Raw genomic sequence first — 7,039 nt, forward strand, 5'->3', positions numbered from 1 at the left:
CTTTGAAAATCTTTGCAGGAAGCAACATGAATTTTAAAAGGCATGTTTTCCAAGAAATGCATTAGGTTTAGCAAATGATGCTTTGATCCTTTTGCTCAATCCCCTCATTTGCTTAGAAGCACAGTGCCAGGTAGTGCTAGAACATTACAAAAGAAAAACCTATCACAACAACCCATCAAAACGTACCCTCAGAAATAGTTCTGCTGGCAGCATAGCTGCTGGAAGACAAAAATAATGATGTATGTGTTCAGAGAAGCGTACAGCAATAGAGAGAGCATTAATGACCTAATCAAAGACAGCAATGGGTGGTGGAGTTTCAAACATTTGGATGCACATTTAGCAAAAGCCACATTTTTGTCAACAACAAGGAATCTGCCAACCAGGCTGGCCCAGCCGAATTAGAACTTTTACACACTGCAGAAGGTGATAAAGTTTCTATGGTGCACATCAGGAGCATGCTAGTGAAAACAGCCAGAGTTATTTCTGCCACAGGCCAAGGCAAACCCACTCGTGGGATTGCTTTTGACCAAGGACCTGGATGCACTCGGTGGGTAATGTGGGAAGATGGGTGTATACCTTGGGAAGATTTGATTTTATGTGAGAAGAGCCAGTAAATTAAACTGTATGATGTTAACTGCCATATGACACTGCATATTATCACTTCTATGGAGGCTCTATGCTGTATCAAGGGTCCTATAGATTAATGAATAGTCATTTCTGGTGAATCTGGACAAGCACAGCAGTGATGGAATCAGAACTGGCCTCAGCATGCAGCAATCCAACACCACACATACCATTTTTCCTGCCCTGAATCATAGAATCATAGAATAGTTAGGTTTGGAAAGGACCTTAACATCATCTAGTTCCAACCCCCCTGCCATGGGCAGGGACACCTCACACTAAACAATGCCACCCAAGGCTTTGTCCAGCCCGGCCTTGAACACTGCCAGGGATGGAGCATTCACAACTTCCTTGGGCAACCCATTCCAGTGCCTCACCACCCTAACAGTGAAGAATTTCTTCCTTATATCCAACCTAAACTTCTCTGTTTAAGTTTTAACCCGTTGCCGCTTGTCCTGTCACTACAGTCCCTAACAAACAGTCACTCACCAGCATCCCTATAGGCCCCCTTCAGATACTGGAAGGCTGCTATGAAGTCTTCACGCAGCCTTCTCTTTTCCAGTTTCCTCAGCCTGTCTTCATACAGGAGGAAGGACTGTTGAAACAGACAGAATCCAAAGTCATGGACTAACTGAACTCAATGGACTTTTATAGGAATGGTCCATAGACTAATGGAATTATATCTGTGTGTATATAGATCAGAAGACTGTAATGCTGATGGTCATTAACTGGGATGTATTGGAAAATGTATAAGCTGAGATTGATGTAAATGGTATAAAAAAAGGGATGGATACTGTTCTGGTTTTGCCTGGGATAGAGTTAATTCTCTTCCTAGTAGCTGGTGCAGTGCTGTGGGTTTAATTCGGGATGAGAATAATGCTGATAACACACTAGTGGTTTAGTTGCTGCTCACTAGCGCCTGCCTTGATCAGTCTCTCATGCTCTGTCAGTGAGGAGCGGGCACAAGAAGCAGGGAGGAAGAAGAGACAGGACAACAGACCTGAACTAGCTAAAGAGTATTCTACACCCCAGGATATCATGCTCAGTATAAGAACTGGGAGAAGCTGACTGGGAGCCAGCAATGGCTGCTTGTGGACACTGAGCTTTGGACAGTGGATGGTAAACAGTTGCATCACTTAGGATTTTTCATGGGGTTTATTTCTCTCTTTCTCCTTTTCATTACTATTTTACTCTATTTCGATTATTAAACTGTTCTTACCTCAATCTATCAGTTTAACCCTTTTTCAGGTCTCCTCCCCATCCTGCCAAAGAAGGGGGAGGTGTGAGCAAGCGGAGGTGTGTGGTGCTTGGTTTCCAGCTGGGATTAAACCACAACAATCACAAGCACTGCAAAGCTACCCAGAGCATGGAGGATGTGATTCTGAGCATATAAAAGAAGCCTGGTAGATCTGAGACAGAAAGAAACTGAATAGCAGTACCACATATCCCAGACACACACTACAGAAAAGCCCACAGCCCAGTTTCTTTCAGTTATTTTCCACTCTTCCTCAGGATTTAAGTCCACCCAAAGCAGGGTAAGCTGGCGTGATGGACCAGAAAGAAAGCAGGAACACAAAATATCAATGACTAGATACATTTCCACAGGAAGTTTCCTTGCGAGGGAAGCCAGCTGCCAGGTCAGCCTCCACAGGCTCAGCTGGCCACAGAGCACTGGGGAGGGAGGTACATAAACCGCTGTGAAAAGCTGCCCTGCAAGTTCTGAGAATGACCATAACCACCTCACCAGTGAGACTCCTTGTAGGCTAGGCAATGCCTCTGCCTTGCTGTCAACCCTGGGCATGTGAAAAACAGTGAGGTGGTTGGTGACAGTCAGCATGTCTTCACTAAGGGGAAATCCCACCTGACCAATTTGGTGGCCTTCAGATACAGGGGCAGAGCAGTTGACGTCATCTATCCAGATTTTGTGGAGAGACATGGATTTGATGGATGGACCACCCAGCAGGTAAGGAATTGGCTGGACAGCCACACAGAGAGTTATGGTCAATGGCTCAACAACCAAATGAACACCAGTGATGAGTCGTGTCCCACAGGTGTCAGTATTGGGACTGATCCTGTTCAGCATATTTGTCAGTGACATGGGCAGTGGGATCAAGCACCCTCTGCAAGTTTGCCAATGACACCAAGCTGTGGGGTGTGGCTGACACACTGGAGGGAAGTGATGGGATCCAGAGGGACCTGGATAGCCTCGAGCGGTGCGATAATGAGAATCTCATGGAGTTCAACAAAGCCAAGTGCAAGGTCCTGCTCCTTCCCCCAGCACAAATCCCCAAGCTGGGCAGAGACTGGACGGAGGAGTGCTGAGGAGAAGCACTTGCAGGTGCTTGTTGATGAAAAGCTCCTCACGACCCAGCTTCAGTGTGCACTTGAGCCCAGAACCCCCTGTGTGCTGAGCTGCATCCACAGAGCAGGCCAGGGAGGGGATTCTGCTCCTATGCTCCTCTCTGGGAAGATCTCACACACACACACCCACAGTGCTGCATCCAGCTCTGGGGCAACAGCACAAGAGGGACGTGGAGCTGTTGGAATGAGTCCAGAGGAGGCCATGGAGATGCTGCAAGGGCTGGAGCAGCTCTGCTCTGGAGCCAGGCTGAGAGAGCTGGGCTGGTTCAGCCTGGAGAAGAGAAGGCTCCAGAGACCTTACAGCAGCTCCCAGTGTCTAATGGGGGCCTACAGGGATGCCAGAAAGGGACTCTTCATCAGGGACTGTAGTGATAGGACAGAGGGTAACGGGATAAAACTGAAACTGGGTTGATTAGGTTGGAACTTAGGCAGAAGTTCTTCCCTGTGAGGATGCTGAGGCCCTGGCACAGGTTGCCCAGAGAAGCTGTGGCTGCCCCATCCCTGGCAGTGTTCAAGGCCAGGTTGGACAGGGCTTGGAGCAACCTGGTCTAGTGGAAGGTGTCCCTGCCCATGGTGAGGGTTTGGAACTGGATGATCCTAAGGTCCTTTCCAACCCAAACCATTCTGTGATTCTCTTAACACGGGAACTGCTCCATTACCCCGGGGAACAGGGAAGGGAACAGCCATGTCTGGGAAACACATAGCTCACTGCTCCCCAGGGCTGCTCAGGGCAATTAACTCCCTGTTTCTTAGGGTGCATGATGGGACAGAGAAAATGGGCAGAGCTGAGGGATGCATAAGTCTTCCTTTTCCTAGCTGGCCCTAGTAAATATCAGCACTATTTTCAAATGCCTATCCCACCGGCAGCTAAGGAGATTGACCACCTGCACAGCAGGGCAGCACAGCAGCTACCAGCAGCAGTCTGCCTGCAGAACAGAAAGGGCACTTTTCTTCTCAGCATCTGAAAACTGCATATGGCCACCAGATACAGTGTTTGCAGCACTGTGACTGAGAAGTTGTCTTGGAGTGAAAAGTATAAAGTGTCTCTGTGTCCATAGAAACAGCTAGAACCTCAAAGGGCAGGTTGGGAGCTATGACTTACAATGGGTAACACCACTAGAGCTGGGCAAGGCAGGGAGTGCTCACTGCCCAGGGAGTGCAGTGTGGGAATCCTGCCCCTGTCTAGACAGGAACAGGGAATGCAAACAGCAGATGCAAACACAGCTTAAAAGGTACTGAAGGAACTGGCAAGCCTCAGCAAGAAGCAAGGAGCTCCTGTTGCTGTACAAGCTTTAACCAGTCCCCAAATTCACACAGCAGGAAAAAAAATAAGAGCAGCTTTTCCTTCAAATCATCTGTTTTCACCAACAGTGAAACCAGGACTAGCAACAGTAAACACCTATCCAGGACATAAAGCCTGCGCTTCGTTCTCTGCACTGCCATGGTCCTGGCTCAGTGTCTTCTCTAACCTGCTGAGCTTAATTTCCTGCTGCTTCATTTCCCCCAGCAAACACTTCAGGAGGATACAGCAATCTCCTTGCAGCTGCCTGTACCACTTTGGGCTCCTTTGACCACTACCTCCACCACCTATCCTCTCCCTATGCTGGATGCCAGTATCACAGCCCTTCTCTCTCTTTCTGCTGTGAGGAGCTGAGCTGGTGTTTCATTTTCTGGAAACTGAGTGGCTGGTGGCTGAGGAGGTAACTCAGAATTTAGCAGCTTCCAATTATTCCAGCAGCTGCTCCATGAGGACCCACAAACATCCCACAGTGGCGCACATACCTTCACTGCACCAAAGGCTTCTCACTGACATTCAGATGATGGATGCCACTGCAAAGGGCAAAGGGCAAAGGGAAGCCTTCATAAGTTAAATCCTCTCACTGTCATTTCCAGCATTTCCCAGCTGGGAGTGCAGACAGGTATCCTGCTATTCTGAGCTCTAGTACCAGCATGAAACAACAAAGAACAAGGATCCAAATGGGCATACATGCTGCACCACAGCCTCACAAAAAATCCATTCAAAACTCAAATAGCCTGACTGTGTCCTGGACTGCATCACTAGCAGCATGACCAGCAGGTCAAAGGAGATGACTCTCCCCCTCTACTTTGCTGTCATGAAACCCCACATGGATATTGTGTGCAGTTCTGGTGTCCTCAACATAAGAAGGACATGGAGCTGTTGGAACAAGTCCAGAGGAGGCCATGAGGATGATCAGAGGCTGGAGCACCTCCTCTATGAATGTCCCCTGTTTAAGTTTAAACCCATCACACCTCATCCTGTCTCCACAGTCCCTGATGAAGAGAGTCCCTCCACAGCATCCTTATAGCCCCCCTTCAGATACTGGAAGGCTGCTATGAGATCTCCACGCAGCCTTCTCTTCTCCAGGCTGAACAGCCTCAGCTTTCTAAGCCTATCTTCATACATGAGGTGCTCCAGTCCCCTGATCATCTTCATGGCCCTCCTCTGGACTTGCTCCAACACCTCCATGTCCTAGTGGACTGACCACACTTGTTATGGATAACAATATTTTCATTACAGCCACTGCCTCCAACTGTTAATGACTGATATGGGGAAGTGGTTTTCTTCTGGTATATTTTAAAATTCTGTAATGCCTGCATTTGTGGGTTAGAAAAATAAAAACGATTGCAATTTAACATCTACAGAGCAAAAATGTAGTATCTTGGTTTTTGTCTTCAGATGAATGTATCAAAACATTTCATCTCATCATTGAGAAACTCCTGAGGTACTACTGCATCCATGTTTTCCCCTCTCACAGCTATCATGACACAGGGAAGAACTTCTTCCTAAGAGCTCATCTCAATCTCCCCTCTGTCAGTCTAAAGCCATTCCCCCTTGTCTTGCGTCCTGGTTTAAGCCCAGCTGATAACTCAGAACCATGCAGCTGTTAGCTCATGCCCCCTCTCCTTTTCTCCTTTTCTCCTCTCCTTTCTGGGTGAGATGGGGAGGAGAAACAGGAGGATGTATATCCCAAGGGTTGAGATAAGAATAGTCCAATAACTAAAGTATAATATAAAAATACTAATACTAATAATATTATTATTAATAATAATAATAATAATAAGGGAAATAACAAGGGGAGAAAATATAAAACTAAAAGGGGAAAGGGAAAAACCCAAGAAACCCAAGTGAGCCCCAGTACAATTGTTCACCACCCACTGACCAATACCCAGCCTGACACAAGCAGTGATGTAGCCCTTCCGGGTAACTCCACCAGTTTATATACTGGGCATGATGTGCTGTGGTATGGAATAACCCTTTGGCTAGTATGGGTCAGGTGTTCTGTCTCTGCTTCCTCCTGGCATTTTGTGCCCCTCTTCACTGGCAGAGCATGAGACTGAGAAGTCCTTGGTCAGGGCAAGTGCTGCTGAGCAACAACTAAAACGTGGGTGTGTTACCAACACTGTTCTCAGACTAAAAAACACAGCACTGCACCAGCTGCTAGGAAGGAAAAAGATAACTTTTGCAACTGAAGCGCAGACATCCGGTCCCTACAAACCCGTGCAAAAGGTCCCACTCCAGGTTTTGCTCAAATTGCTCAAGATGTTTGTCCTACTTATGTTTAAGAGGATACGCCTTCCCCATAAACCACCACTCTCTGCCCTCTCTGTACTGCCTCTTTGAGTAGCTTTGCATGTTTATGAGACTAAGCCAAATAAATACAGCAAAAGGATGTGACCTGAGTGCTGCAGCAAAGGACAGGGTGGAAAGGACCTCATCAGTCTTTTCTCTTCCTGCACTCCAAAAGACAAGCAGACATCCCACAAAAGCAAAGCTGGTGACACTGGATGCTCTTTTACTGATCCCTGATCCCTCAGGTCAAAACCATGCCAAAGTTGGTTATCACGCAGCATTACCACATACTGCTGTAACAGAGTATCACTGCAAGTAAGGCTTTTCTCAGGTTCCCATTCCAGATGAAGCTTTCAGGATGTGTTGTGTAAAAAGTGAGGCATCTCTGGGATCCACCCAAATGTGGGCAAACCCCTCAGTTCGTAAAAAGCCTCTAATGCCCATCACTCACTCTTCTAAAAAAAC

The sequence above is a fragment of the Melopsittacus undulatus genome, chromosome Z, assembly GCF_012275295.1.
Source record: "Melopsittacus undulatus isolate bMelUnd1 chromosome Z, bMelUnd1.mat.Z, whole genome shotgun sequence".
Lineage (NCBI taxonomy): Eukaryota > Metazoa > Chordata > Aves > Psittaciformes > Psittaculidae > Melopsittacus > Melopsittacus undulatus.